The sequence below is a fragment of the Saccostrea echinata genome, unplaced genomic scaffold (genome assembly GCF_033153115.1).
Source record: "Saccostrea echinata isolate AGI-Se365-2 ecotype Australia unplaced genomic scaffold, CSIRO_AGI_Sech_v1 ptg000051l, whole genome shotgun sequence".
Taxonomy (NCBI): Eukaryota; Metazoa; Mollusca; class Bivalvia; order Ostreida; family Ostreidae; genus Saccostrea; species Saccostrea echinata.
In genome coordinates, this window is record NW_026889800.1 from 11,047,172 (window position 1) to 11,064,071 (window position 16,900).

The 16,900-nt window shown below is 30.8% G+C and overlaps 1 pseudogene; it reads left to right on the forward strand.

Moving 5' to 3' along the window:
* The first annotated feature begins 3,926 nt into the window (after window positions 1–3,926).
* On the forward strand, window positions 3,927–4,858 carry LOC133203445 (beta-1,3-galactosyltransferase 1-like; annotated as a pseudogene).
* Window positions 4,859–16,900: the final 12,042 nt, after the last annotated feature.

Genomic DNA, 16,900 nt, shown 5'->3' on the forward strand with positions numbered 1-16,900 from the left:
ATAGAATTGTTGTCATTATTTTCTTTTTATTTTGACCAAATTTTGCAGGCCATAGTATGTCTATTTTCCACTGTTGTAGCGAGCTGAAATGTGCTTGAAAAGACATTTGAAACAAACGACAAAAATAAATTCAATGAGCGCTTTCTATATTTTGGAAAAGGCAATAATCATGCGGTATAAAAAAAAATTATGTGAAAACCATTATACAATAAGATTGTTCTCTACTTGAAAAGACACGGGATTTACAAAATAGAAGTCAGTGATTTTCATCACCAATTCATCTATCTTTGGAAGTGGGAATTTTATATAAATATATTTGATTTTTGTTAGATATCTAAGTTATTGTAATCGTCATTGGAAATTTAAGAAAGAAATGCTTTTCTTTACCACTGGGGAGGGATACACTACTGTAATTGAAATATATGGAGATAACGAACAGTATTCAAGCTCAGAAGTCCATTAAACAATACAAAATAGGAGCAGAGCAATCACGGACCTCCAAAACATCAGAGGTGGGATCAGGTGCCATGGAGGAGTGAGCATCCTCTGCCGACCGGTCTCACCCCCCTTGTGCTCCCTGTCATGATCGGGAAATAACGGAAAAATCCGTCGACAACTCAGAGTGTAAATAATGGCCTAACAATTAGTATGAAAAACGTCAGTCAGCATTTGACTCAATGATGAATTGTACTTGCTGACAAGGTCATTGTGTCGACCATAGAACTTACGAAATGATGACTTAACCGAGACGGTTGATATTCTTGTTTCATGAACTTGTTTGTCAATAATTTACCTCTTTTTAGAAATTGTTCAGACGTAGAGCATGCTCTTGCGTATCGAATCAACTGAGAGATATAAACCCCGTAAGGATTTTCTCCTTAGTTTAGAAAAAACCTTGTCATTCCCTTGACAGTCCCTGACAATATCCTGTCTCCCCTGACTTCCTCCTTTTATCCCCTGTCGTTGTTCCTGACTACCTTGTCTACTCCCTGACATCCCCTGACTTTGCCCCTGTTACCACTGTCTGGCCCCCTGATGCCTCTGTTATTCTCTGAAGTCTCTGTCAACTCCCTTATGTCCCATGATTAAGTCCCTGACCTCCCTGTTCTCTCCCTGTCGTCCCCTGACATTCGTTTTGACCCAAAAGGGTTAAAATATGTTTTTGCTGCTCTTTACTTGTTAGAAAATATCTTACTCTTTGCAATTCTCAAGTTTTGTAAACATATAGATTTAGTCAGTAGTTATTTATTTGAAATATCTTTAGTAAATTCGTTCAAAATTTTATTTTATTGATTGTTTGGTAGCATTTCTGAAAAATCTTAAGGAGAATAAATGCCGATAACTTTGAAAAGAATAAATTACCAATTCACTGTGTCTTGTGTAGCATTGATGGCATGTCAATATTTATTTATTTATTTATAATTTATACATGTATTTATTTATTTACTTATTCATTTATTTAACTATTTATTTATTTTTAATTTTAATTTATCCATACTTCTGATTAGTTATTTATTTGTCTTTTTATTTTTGATTTATTTCATTTTATTTATTTATCTATAAAATCTAGTATTTTAAAATTTATTTTGACATTTTATATTTTATTATTAATGAATCAATTAATTCATTTAAATCTTTATTGATTTACTTCATTTGTTTTTTATTTATTTATTAATTTCATTTCATTCAATTTTTGTAGTTGTGAGTAAAACAAATTATGCTTCAACCTATTTTGTTGAAATGCACATTTGTCAAAATATCAAAAACCGTACATTTTCCAAAACGTCTGACATGATTTTCAAAACTTTTATGATGACTTAATTTTACAAAAAGTTTGTGGTTATTGATATTCTATTGATTAAGTTACAAGCTGCTTGCATCATAGAGGTCTCATATTATTGGATATAAAGATAATGGGTGTGTAGCAATCGAGGGCCTCTGCCACCTCAATTTCCTCGCTCCATGAAACTATATGAAATACTACTCGACTTCTATGATGTACAACATACTATTATTACTAATAATAATTAGGATAATGGAAGAAAGATCTTAACCATCGTCTTTTTCTTCGTTTTCTATGATGTACACTATACTATTATTACTAATAATAATTAGGATAACGGAAAAAAAGATCTTTACGATCGTCTTTTTCCTCGTTTTCTATTAATTTTAGGAAATTTCTACTCCAGTTGAAGACCCTCAGGGGTCTCAACTGTTTGACACTTTATTCATTAATGCATGTTTTATGCTAATTTTTTTTGGATATTGCTGATATAAGCATTGTAAGAACACGAAATGTAAAAAATCGCAAAATATAATAAACAGGGATTATTACAATGTAGTAACGCAAAATGAATTCAGAAACTTTTAAGAATATTACATTTTGTGTTATTACGTTTTGCGTTGATGTCAACGGAAAATCTTATAATGTAAAATGTAATTAGATATTTTTTTGATTATTATATTTTTTCTTATTATATGTTGCGTCGATATTAAGTAAAACAAAACAATGCAAAATTTAAAACAGACTTTTTGTTCAGTTAGGTTGAGAATAATTTTTCCACCAATGATTATATATTGCATTATCATAAGCCGTTTCCTTATCTAAGAAATAATGCAAGTTCCTTTTCAAGGGATCAAACATAATGCGCCGATTTCCTGGCTTTCAGACTTGACAACTTTTATTTATTTATTTTTTTTTTTGGATTCGCCAATTATATCATTGATTAAATGCTACCTTTTTAAAATCATCTTTGCGTACCACTTGTACTCAGAGGATATACAATTTTTATGATGGAGAGTGCAATGCCAAAATTAAGTAGGAAACAAAAACTCCGAATTCTACAAATCTTTATTGAGAAATAAAGAAGGAAGATTATACATAGGAGCTTACAAGCATTTCATACCCCTAACCGACTCATCCACTTCGGCAAAATACCTATTCATATTTTATAATATTAAAGATATGTTTAAATCAATTTTATGATGTTTTGCATTGAACACAATACAAAAAAAAATTTATGTTTTGTGTTTTTACATTTTTATTTTATTACATTTCGCGTTGCCCTTGACGCAAAAATTAAAAACACAAAATGTAATAATCAAAAAGTACATTATTACATTCTGCGTTAACAAAATGTAATAGCGCAAAATGTTATTATCTTAAAAAGTATGTTATTACATTTTGCCTTATTACATTCTGCGTTGCTTTCGACGCAAAATGTAAAATCGAACATGTAATAATCCTAGTTAGTTTATTACATTTTGCGCTGATATTACATTTTTCTTTGTAACAAAGCATTGAAATTTCACAAACACTATTTCTCAGCTTTGCCAAATATTGTATGTGTGTTTAAAATACTTCTAAGTTGCAAAATTATATATTATATAAATACTGCATGTAGTTGAGTGTAACATTGAAAATTTTCACCCCAAGAAAACCATTGTCAACCGAGGCGCAGCCGAGGATGACAATGGTTTTCGAGGGGTGAAAATTTTCAATGTTACACTCAACTACATGCAGTATTTATTATATTATACTGAATGTTTTATACAAATACATATAGCAGTGAACCTTGCGCGCATGAATTCTGCGCAGTCAATATTTTTTGGAATAACACCCGTCGTCAAGCAATGTTAACTGTTGCTACGCTGGTGGGCGTGGCTTCATTATTCAGCGGGTAATAGTGTTTTTTAACAAATGTTTCTCGACGAATCAGATTCAACTAATTTACATGAAAGTATAATATATATATATATATATATATATATATATATATATATATATATATATATATATATATATATATATATATATATATATATATATATATATATATATATATATATATATATATATATATATATATGGTTGTATTACAGATATGGCATAATTCATATTCCTCTGCTTTACAGTGGTATCTCTGATGTTTTATTTTCAAATTCAGAAACCAAATAATAAACAAGAAACCAAGATAAAAATAGTTTTCGCATATATTATGTCCTCAATTATCAAACCTTCTCCATTACATCATTCTAATTGCAAAAATACGGAAGTGTTTTATTAATTATAATCCCAAGTGCAGTGAATAACTTTGAGGAAAGAAACGAATTAAGAAATATCTGGGGCAACAAATCAGCGGTACAATATTTGGTTCTTGTAAAGTTTGTCTTAGGAAAAAGTAGTAATGTCACTCTTCAGGACATGAGAGAAGCTAAAAATCAAATCTATAACGATATTCTATTTGGAGACATATCAGAAACATATGAAAATCTCACAAGGAAATCAATTGCTATCTTGCGCTGGGTGTCTCAGTATTGTTTTCGAGTTCGATATTTACTGAAAATAGATGACGATATGTTTCTAAACCTTCCAAGACTTCTGAATGAACTCGAAAAATATCCTCATTCAAATACAATACTTGGAAGTAAAGTCAGTCATTCTTCTCCATTCAGATATCCGTATTCAAAGTGGGTGGTACCCAGGAAGCAATATACCAATGACTATTTTCCTGACTATATAGCAGGGACTGCTTATCTTATCAGTGGTGATATAATACACAAACTTTACCTTGCCACTCAGCAAGTTCCGTATTTCATATTTGAAGACGTGTACATTACTTGAATTTGCAGGGAAAACATTGGAGCCTCTGCAAAGGAACATACTGGCATGAGCTATGGATATCGCGATAAAGGACCTTGCGGGAAAAAAATAAGATATAAAATAACTGGCCACCACTGCAGTCCTTCAGAGATTAAAAGAATGTGACTTGAGCTTCAAGATAGATGGTCTAATCGATTTTTTGATCAATATCTCATTTATAAACTGGTTGATTTAATCAGTTTTATTTTCATTTAAAGTTATTTCAGATAGGCCTTTTCTGTCATATAAATCACAATGAAATTGTATCAACTATTTTTGGGGACATAATATGATATTTACATTTACTTTGTCTTCTTTGTCTTCTTACTTAACCAAAAATGAAATTGATTTAAATGCCGTGTTTCGTGTATAGTCATATAGAAATATATTTTAATTATTCATTTAAATTTTTCAATATCTTTAATTAAAAAAATCTTTTTGTTCCCTACTTCTTTGTTTTTTGTTTTTTTTTAATTGTATGATTGTTTTTTTTTTTTAAATGAAAAACCTATCGTTTAATTTTGGAAAGAATTATTTTCTACGTGTGGCTAGTTACCAATATAATATTGCAATTTTGTTTTGCAATTTTTTTTTATAATTTTAAAATCAAAGCGGAAAATCAATCTCCCCCTTTGTCCCCAAATCACGTTTCTCACAGCATCTTTCAGACTTGTTACGAAAATAATGCTATGAACCTACAAATACACATAAAAAACCCAAGCTGGAAAATATCTTTTTGCTTTCAAAGTGCTTTTGATCTTATATATTATCAAAAAAATTGAAACCTCACAGTATTTTTAATTGCATATATATAGACAACTTTTGAAATTATAGAACTATCACCCTTTCTTGTTTGCAACGCAGGCAATTCGAGCTGGATGAAATATCGCTTACATCTTCAGATATAGTTTACTGTATCCCTGAGGCTCTCATTATTTCATTCACGCCATGTTCATATATTCAATATTAAAAATTGAATACTTGTATCTTTTGTATTTAGTAAAGCTCATTTTCTAAGGATTTTTGTGTCCACGTGTCCCGTTGGTAGTCCATACACATGCATTCAGTTTCATGAATGCATACAAATTTGACTTCGCAGGTGAGTTAAAGCTAGGTATAGGCATTTCTTTGGAAATAAACTAATTAAAATGCGTAAGGACTATATCCATTATACAGAAAAAGTAAAAACTTATTGTGTAATACATATTCGGTACCCACGACATGAGACAGCCAGTACACATAATGACTTCATATTATGACGTCACTGTTCTTTACTAATGAACATCCACAAAAATGCTTTGGCACAATGGCATGCTCTACTTTATTTAACCGAAACAAGATACATTAGAAGCAAAATATTCCAAAGATTGCTGGTATTGCTGCACAAATATCAACAGCTCAGTTGTTTAATTACTATTTGTAAAGTTTTAAGTTGAATCAGAGTAAAAATGTACAGTCCGGTATAAGTTTCCTAAAATTCCGATCAAATAAGAAAATGCCTATGATTTGTGCAGCAGTTATATTAATCTATAGAATATTCTCCTTAGCATTAGCGATTTTTATCTAAATCTTAATATTATAATCCCTTGTTTTGTTGATGTGTTTTATAACCTCCAATAAGTAAGAACAAAGACGTCAAAATATTACACCATAATGTGCACTGGCTATAACATACGGTGGGTACTAAGTATGTATAAGAAAATAAATCAAAACTTTCTTTGAATAATAAATATAGCTCTAATGCGTTTTTATTAGCTCGTTTGCATAGAAACGCCTCTACCTAGCTCTAACTCACATGTGTTGCATTCAGTTTTAATTTTCTTTTTTTTTTCTTTCTTTCTCTCTCTCTCTCTCTTTGAAAGTGAACACCCGATGAATTATTTACAACTCTTCTGTGATGTTAATTGTATATAAATATAATTTCTTAATAACTGGTATTTTAGACAAGAGAGGGACGCCGTACCCCCCACCTCGAGATTGTATGCATCTTTCTGTTACTTCTATAAATAAAATAAAAAATTCTGTTATCGTCCATATAATCTTCATTATATCAACCTGTGAATTCTTTACCTATTTTAAAATCATATGTTTTTTTACAATCATGCATAAAAATTAGAAGCCATGGAGTCATCTACCTCCCATTTTAACAATTTGTCGACATTGTTGGTTGTCTTCAATTTGTTAAACACAGGGACCTCAGAAGTTGGACCTTTCCAGGGTAGTTTACTCCGGCCTTTTAAATTCCACTTAAATGTATTTCGAAATTGCTATTCCTTACAGGTATAATATTTGAATATATCCAAAAATACTACAGCAAGCCTATATATAATATACAGTTAATCAGGTTTATAATATAATATATATAGAAGCACTATAAATTAAGGAAGTTTTTACATAACACAAAAATGAAATAAGCAAGATTGCTTACAATCCTGCAGCAAAAAGGAAATTTGTGTGTTTTTGAATTCTTTGTTAAAAACCCAATACTTATTGAGTATGGGAAGCCTGATCCCTTTTCACATGGTTTCAAATGGAACATTTTATAAAATTTGTTTTTGCTTGGACTCTATGGAACATGCAAAAATATATAAGCTAGGATAATCCGGATACTATAGGTTAAAGTAAGATGCCTCAAAAGGCTAAATAATTCAGCCCAAGGACAACTTACCCTTAGGAAAACTTGCCCTTGACGAATAAGAACTCTTTCGTGACTGAAAACTAGCTTATATTCTGTATATTTCAGTGATTTATTTTTAGTTTTTCCAATATCAGAATATATTCTTATATACATGTATAAGAAGTGATCAAAAATTTTGCGAACTAATCGAATTATTTCCATAAAAGAAATGAAAATTAGGTTTCCGTGTTTATTATTTAATAAAGTAGTCTTCTCCCATTTTAATGCGCATCTGTCTCCGTTTCTGCCCATGCGCGAATCACGTGATCCAGGCGGTCACATGACATGCTCCGTAGCATACTGTTCACAGAAGTTAAATGATTTTTTCGAGTCTTTTATTTCTTACCAGGCAAGTTATTTTTAATAACAAGAATAACCCATTTGTCACAAATGGCCAAATCTCGGCAATATGATGGATGGAAAAGGATATCTTTTACCGGAATGAGCATGGTGACAATTACAACCCGACTCCTTTGTCTTCAATTGGGTGCGTCGTTTATCCATTGTGGATAAAATATGGGTGCCTTCTTCGTAGCATATCTGATATGATTAAATTCTAAAGTAAACGATGTTTTAGGGATTTAATGATTATTTTATTGTTAAGATATTCAAGTATTTTTCTAACAGTAACTGGGCGATCTTTCATAACAAATTGCTCAACTGTCAACTGAGGACACATCTCTTCCCCAGCTTTTTTTCACTAGGCACAAGAAAAAACATAAATTTTAACCAACTCCCTTACTTCACTAAAACAATAAATCCAATTTTTGATTGAACTTCTGACAACACAGGATGAAATTCCACCATTCAGTCGACGGAATGGTAACTGAATGGCCACTGAAAGGTCACTGAAATGTCACTGAAAAATTCCTTTCCAGTGACTTTTCCGTGGTCTTTCGGTTACCATTCAGTCGACTAATGGCAGATACATTTCAGTGACCTTTCAGATGTATCTTTTTATTGAATAATCGGCTTAATTTTTAACTTAGAAATTTTATTTAACATTTTCTTATTATAATGGTATTAAATTAATCTATTTTCAAATAAAAAAAAAAATCTAAAAAGTGAATTAAAATATATATATATATATACCGAAAGCCGGGATCGAACCCTGGCCTTCCGCTGGATAGTCCGTGACCTTATCCATTACGCCACGGAGACTTGTTGAACAATCAGCTATATAAAATCAATAAATTTGTGGAAATCGAATTGGGACACCCAGTTCACCTGTTGTATCGAGGAGCTGGGCAATGTGTATATATCTTGTATACATTTTGTATATTCTATGTTAATTGCGCGGATTTTTGGGGCTGACTAATTAATTACATATCTCCTATCGGGATAATGACAATTATCGGCGACGGGCACCTGTTTTTTTTTTTCTCCAAAGAAATGATTCAAGATGGATCTTCATCTCGGAAAAGGTTGTAAATTCTTGAAACGATATCTTTTAACATGCTAAATTATCGTGCTATTTTATAAATCAAGAAACAAAATTTATAATATAAAGGTTCTTCCACAAATGGCATAAATAATTATTCTGTTTATTTAAAATAATTTTAAACGATATCCTTTAGAAGCTAAAATATTATGCGAATTTAAACAATTAAGAAACAAAATTTACAGTATTAAATTTAAAGTTTCGTCCAGAAAAGGCATAAATAATTAATTCTGTCTCGTCTTTCATTACCAGATATTTCCATGAAAACTAACCGCAATTATACACTGTGATTGGTGGGTATAAAAATAATTAAAAAAACTATTTTAGAGTTAAAAAAAATAAGAAAAACTTTTTTCTTGTTTATTTTAAGAGCATTTTGACCGATATCCTCGATTTCTTTTTCAGATTGACTGTCTGTTTATTCATTCAGCAACTTATCAAAATGAATTATCTTGTGAAAATATTCATAACAGATTAAGAGATTTTACAGAAAGAAAAAAAAAATAAGACAATTCTATCCCTGTTAATTAAATTCTGATACGAATATTATTTTTCATCATTTGAATAATTTTCTTTTTCTAGATCAATTTTCATGAAACAAATTAGAAATTCGAAAATCATTTTGAATTTTATGAGTTCACCGTTGAATTGTAATCTTTAATGTTTATATAATTATGTAATTATATAATTATATGTAGACATAAATGTTATAGTTTAATAATTACAATTTAAATTCTAGTAAACAATTTAAAGACGATTGAACATCTAACAATTACCAGTTCTACTTATCTTAATTTCATGTTCAATAAGAAACACATTTAAAAATGTGAATATTTTTTTTTTTTAAATTTAAGGAATAACTACTGAAAAACTAATGAAAAGCCGATGAAAAGATAGTTGAATTATGACTGAAAGGTCACTGAAAGACGACGGAAAGGTCACTGAAAGGCAATGGAAAGGTCACTGAAAGGAGACGGAAAGACGACAGAAAGGTCACTGAAAGATGACTGAAATGTGTCCTCTGAATGGTGACTGAAAGGCACCTGAATTGTGGATGAAAGGTAACTGAAAGGTCACTGAAATGTACCTGCCATTCAGCGACTGAATGGCCACTGAAAAGTCACTGAAAGCCGCCTTTCAGTTTTAACTGAAAGGTCTTGTTTCTTCCTGTGCAAGTCTTTTCTCTTCATAAACCTTGTATAAATTTATTATATGCTATTGCAAAGAAATTTTCAAGATATACGTTAAACTTTGAAGCCGTTCGTTGCCCGAGTACGACTGGGTCAGCTTTGTTTTGTCACAAGTCATCTACATGTTGACGCCATTTTCACATTGTGACGTCACAAACATAAAGCAAACATAACGTAAAATCTGCTATCTCTAGAACATGTTTATGACTATATGTGTGCCAAATTTCATTTTGATCTTTAAGTGGTTTAGAGATAGTTCGCAAACGTTTTGATCACTCCTCGTACATATATCTTAATTTGTTTAAAAAATCTTCTATCGATATGTATATAAATGGTAAAAAAATACCAGTTAAGATCGGCGTTTCTATGATACAAGTACTTAAAAAAATCAGAGATGTCTCCTTCCTTCAACAGAAATGGTTCCCTCGTCAGGTGAAAAACACTGCGTAAAACTGGACAAAATTTATAACTCTGAGCTTGAGCAAACATATGACATAAAGGATATATTTTGAGAATTTGTCTTGATGCTTTAATAATTATGTTTAATTCATTTTGCTATTGCCTCTCATTTTATTTATTATCTTGAGGATATACCAACATAATGATGTCAATAAATTGAATTGAACTCAAAAGATAGGAATGTTTCACATGGCTTTACACCGATGCCTTCTTGAACACGCTCACTTTTATGGTTGAATTAAGATGTTAGCAAATATACGGTTGGTTAAGAGGAAAATCCCGAGTAAAACCTGCAAAGCTTAAAGTTTGGGGAAAATCTAGGGAAGATCTTCTACCACTTTTTGAGAGAAAGCAATTTTTCCCTGACGATTCGGTTAAATACAAAATAAAAAAAAAAAAGGTGAGAATGGGTATTCTTAAGTGATTGCCGACATAAGAAACAATACAGATTATACGTCCTTTTTAAAGTTTGATCATCTTCCGTCATATAAAGGAAAATTTCAAAACTTGAGAAAGCCAACAATTTTAAAAACTTTAAAAATGAAATTGTGAAGTTTTTTCTATTGCGTGTGTTTTGTCTTATTTTTATAGAACCTTTTTATAAGTGAAGGTATGTATTCACTTTTCTACATATACTATTGTATGATCAACAGAAGAAAGAAAAGTAGATTAACCTATATGTCTATTGAATAAAAAATATTATTTTTCTGATATTTTCCAAGTATATGTTTCTAAGGAGTTAACTTACTGCACTTTGTTTCATGTAAAATATGCCTTGCATGTATGAACATTTCATTCACTAATAATGGAATGATTGTAAGTTGTGTTATGTCCAATTCGAAAGTTTTTCACCCATATAGAGACAACACCATATACTGGTAAAGGGTTTCAAATTGAGATCTTTAATCGGCACTCAGGGCCCTTGAGCAGTGACAGAGGGTATCGGTTTTTAAGGTCTCATCCGAAGGACCTGCAACTTTCCCTTCAAAATGCCGAGAGCTTGACGAAGGAACAGTTGCTAACTATCTTAATCGACTTAGGTCGGTCCTTGCCGGGGTTTAAATATACAACCTTCCTATAAAGGAACAAACGCTCTACCGAATGAGATACCATGACAGTCTATAGCTATTGGCGAATAAAATTAGTTACCTAGAATTGTACCATATAACATTCTAATATTGATCCTTGACTTCAGTTATATAAATCGCATTTTCAGGAAGAATACAGAAGCTACAGTTTTTAATTTATATCCTTTACTTACTTGAGAGTGGAATGTTTATTAAATGTTAATGAAAATATGTAGTAAAGTGTTAAAGAAATGTATATTGTAGACAAAATTAGATAATATGAAATTAATTTTAAGTATAAAAAGCTTTTTTCCCACAAAAGGTGCACGAAATGATTTGTTTGTGCAAAAAGTTTTGTAAATCTTGCTTAATTTAAACGTTTAATGAAGAACGGGTGTTTATTATTTCCTTTGGCTCCAGGAATTTTCAAAACTTCTTGCTGAGTGCCATTTCCTTTGTATTAATATATATTTAAACTAAAGTACTGAACTTTGTTTCCTTGTAAGCTGAATATACCATCTCTCTAAAGGTGGGCCATTGCAACCTTATGAATAAATGTTCTATGGATAAAAATCAAAGATGGATAGTTTTTATTTAAATTTGGTTCCTGAATTCAATTAAAATTTTATTTCATTAGGTCTTTCCACCTTTTATTTGAAAGACCTATTGAAATTGTTCTGTTTACTATAACTGTTTTTCTGCCTAATATATTTTTGAGTTTCAAGATTTATCGAAAAGATTTATGGTCCATAAGAATGTACTTCTTAAAAGATTTTTGCAGTTGACCCTGCGTAAATAAACATTGACCATCAAAGAGTTATAACCCCTTTCGCAATAAAAGCTTGTTATCGCTACTCCTCCGAAACCATACATCGCAGAGATTCCAAACCTTCATCAGGGTCTTCGACTTATTTAGAACACTCTTCAATCTATTCTTTGTGAAAGGGTCCTTCGAGCTCTTCTACGACTTATCGCTCCTAAAAGTTTTCGATGTTTACAGATAATTAAAACTTTTCGAAAACGACCCGTCGTAGAGACAAGGGGTTAACTGCACTAGACCTTTTGACCTTAGACCTGGAAGCTTAGGTTAAGATCAAAAGGTCAAGGTCATTTGAAATGTGAGAATTTTAGTCCCTTTTCTATTTCTTTTGTTTTCAAGCATATTTTAAAAATCATTTCACTATTAACATGTCCTTTTAAAATCAATTTCACATTTATATAATTACTTTCTTGGATTCTAAGTCTGATCCCTTTGAAAGTTGCTGCCTCTTTCACCATAAACCTTGTTAACGCTACTCCTCCGATACCGTAAACCGTAGAGATACCAAACCTTCACCAGTTTAGAACTCTCTCAGATCTATTCATTGAAAAATGGTCCTTCGATCCCTTCTATCAGTTATCGCCCCTTAAGGTTTTTGCTGTTTTCTAACGATGAATCACAGAGCCATTTAAATGGCTGCATTAGAGTCTTCAAACTTTGACCTTGAAATCAGGTCAAGGTCAATGTTCAAGGTCACTTAAAACCATAAGAAAATTATTATATATATGTGTAAAAATATATAAATAACGCAAATGACCTTGACCTTAAGAAAGAAGTTAACTTAAGGCTATGCAACTGAATCCAATTCTCAGTTTATGTCTCTGTATAAAAAAAAAAAAAAAAAAAAAAAAAAAAAAAAAAAAAAAAAAAAAAAAAAACTAAAGAACCAAACAAAAAACAAGCAAACATATAAGAAAAAAAAAAAAAAAAAAAAAAAAAAAAAAAAAAAAAAAAAAAAAAAACATGACCTCATAAATCATTTAATCCCTTCCCTTTCAAAAAGAAAATAATAAATCAAAGTAATAGCAAAGTAGAATATTTCTCTAAAACTCAAATTACATCTCGGATTGACAAAAATCTCAAAGAAATGTAGAAAAGACCTTGAAGAAAGTTTTTCCTGAAAGAATTACCGTGAGCCTCTAAAGAATATAGAAATGATGAATTCTAACGGCAAAAACTACAAATTCTTTTGTGTTTGAAAATTAAGTGGAGAAGAACAAAGATGTGATACAAACCTCTTATCGCCTCTTATTGCCTTTTCAGATGTCGTTAACAAAAATTCAATTCTACTGATATGATGTGATATATCAATACCAAGCACTCTTCCTTTCTTTAACCTTTGGAATTTATATGATTTATTTTTAGAATTAGACAGTCCCCAGAAATAGCGGTTTTCGGTATAATAAAAGCGATTCACGCTTTTCTCTCCGTTTTCACTTCTAGAAATGCATGTTTGGAATTTAGTTAATGCTAGTTACATTAAATTCAATCCACACAAATGCTAATTTAAATATTTCATGGTAATTTTGGTAAGGTATGTTAAAATCCGAGCCCGACCTTCTAAGTTTTTCTTTCCATATTTACAAATTGCCTTGCGTCTCTAGTTCATGTTTCTCACAGGCTCTTAACTAAGTGTCTTCATTTATTTAAAATATAAAACAACTCAAATAAAATATTACAAATTCAACATCTCTATTTTGCACTAATCATATATTCCTAAACTATTTCTCCTATGCTCAATCTTGTCTAACAAATAAAAAAAAGTGAATATCAAGCCCGATGAAAAAAATCCTTGTAGAGAAAACAGCATTTTCGTTTTGTTTATTTTCTTGAATTTTTCTTCCTTTTTTCAACCCAAATGACATGGAAACACTTTAAAAGGTGGAATGGCATCTAATTGCTCTCTGAGCAATTTGTTTACTACTAATAATAATAATAATGATAATAGTAATAATAATAATAATAATAATAATAATAATAATAATAATAATAATAATAATTTTTACGAGTTCCATTTTTATTGAAAGAGAAGCTGCGTTTGATTTCAAAAAGTTTGGACTTTAATTCATCGTTGGGAATGGTTGTATAAAGTGTTTATAGATAGGCTGTACGTTTTGATGTTATTGCTTTGGGAAATTTTTGTAATTTCAAATTTTCTCAAACGTTTCTTGCAGTTTTCAAGTATTCACACCTGATTTACACCATTTTTTCATTATGTTGTTGTGCAGTTTCTCCTCCTTGCTGTTAATATTTTAGTGAGAATTAAAAAAGAGGCTAGGTTGGACATTTTCTGGAACCCATTATATATTTTTGTTTTTACGGATTTTATGTAGTTTAGAAATCCAGTATAAGTAAGGTAATTCAAATTCAATTTGATTGTTGGGAATATTAAATATAATTCAAACTGACATAAGATTTTAAAGAATATTCTCCTTTGAAAGTGAGCTATGGGTTCAAAGTTTGATTGCCACTTGCAGAATAAATTCCCAGCGCTCTAAAAACAATTAAAAAAAATGACCCTTACAAACAAAGACAATGTTGTTACCTGTTTTGTAAATTGGGAGAAGTACATATTGATCGTGTATTCTATCTAATTCTTTTTTCACTTTATTTGGATTACTGAAGATAGAAAGATATATGGTTTTCATAGTGCCCTCAATCGCTTAATGCGAGATTTGAACATCCATCTGATACGTTTAATCCATTTTGACAAGTGTTATTTATTTAATTGTGAAAGGTTTGTTTCTATCTCAAAAGCAAATTCATTACAAGGCATAATGTACCAATTTCATTTGTGATATACGTTGTGCATTCACCAAATACACTAGGACGACCAGGAGCCTACATACTGGCATTATGCCAGGAAAAATTAACCAAAAAACTATCCAAAAATATGAATTATAAGAAATATATATCATCGATTTTTGGATTCTGAAGGGTCAAAAGTAATTTGCCTTAGGAAAATGTCAAAATAAAATGATACTTAAATTTAGTGTTTTTTTTTTTTTTTTTTTTTTTTGAAATAATAATGATAATGTTCATTCCTTAAATGAATTAAATAATGATAAAAAAGGTGTGGAAAAAAATCAATATGATGATTTGCAAGGGAAAAACATGATGTGTTCTGTTTTTCATTTTTTTTTGTTTTAAATTCCCATTACAAATACTGTTAAGAAATATTTTCCCTGTTGTGTTTTTCTGTAGAGACAGTTAAATAATAAGAACCCTTTTACAGAAATGCACGAATAAGCATGTTTTGAATTATGTGTGATTTCAAGAATAGAAAAAAAAAACTTGAGTAAACCACTGTTTGAAAGATATTTAAATGTGTAGGAGATCTACTATATAGATTTCGCATTAAACGATTGATCATGAGGGGCAGTATAAAAACCATCTATCCTTCTGTATTCAATAATTCTGAAGTGAAAAAAAGAATTAGATAGATTACAGGATCACTGGTCCCTTCTGACAGAGCAGGTAATAACATTGTTTCTGTTTGTAAGGCTCATCATATAAATTGTATTTTAGAGGAACTGGGATTTAATTCTAGAAGTGGTTATCTAACTTCTACCCATAACTCTCTTTCTAATGAGGAAATTCTTCAAAGTAATACAGTAAGTCAGTTTGGATTATTTTTAATATTCCCATCAACAAAACGAATTTGAATTACCATATCTATATTGGATTTCGAAACTTCATAAAAATTCTTAGAAACCAGGATACATAGTGGGTTCCAGTAAATGTTCTACCAAGCCTCTTTCTTAACTCCTCACTAGGATACTAACAGTATTGAACGAGAAACTTCAAGAGTACTGTGCAACATTATATTCGAGAAGTGGCGTGAATCAGATGTGGATACTGAAAAAAATTCCAAGGAACTTTTGGAACATTTGAAATCACAAAATTTTACCAAAATCAACAACATAAAAACTTACGACTTTTCAGCTTTATATACAACTATTCCCCACGATAAATTCAAGTCCAGACTCTCTGACATCGTTGACAGCTGCTTTTTCAATAAAATGGAACTGGTGAATTTACATACCTTGTCATTGGTCATTTGCAAAATTACTTTGTTAAAGAGCAATCTGATTGTACACACAAGTACTCTGAAGTTGACACTAAAAAGATGCTCGAGTTTCTGATTGACAATATATATGTGGTCTTTCAACAATCTATTGGAAAATCCATTGGTACCAATTGCGCCCCGTTATTAGCAGACCTATTTTTGTATTCATATGAAGCAGAATTTGTCCAAAATCTACTTGCTGTGGCATTCAACTCGACATTTAGATATATCGACGACGTATTGTCAATTAACAATACGTTAACCATTAATTAACAACGGTTATTTCCATTCTTATGTCGACACGATATATCCCGGTGAGCTTGAGATAAAAGATACCACAGAGTCTGACACATCTGTTTCATATTTGGATATTTTATTAGAAATAGACGTTAATGGTAATCTAACTACCAAGCTTTATGATAAACGTGATGACTTTAACTTTTCAATCGTCAGCTTCCCTTACCTATGCAACATGTACCCGTATCACCTGCATACAGGGTTTATATCTCTCAGTTGATACGATCCGCAAGAGCAT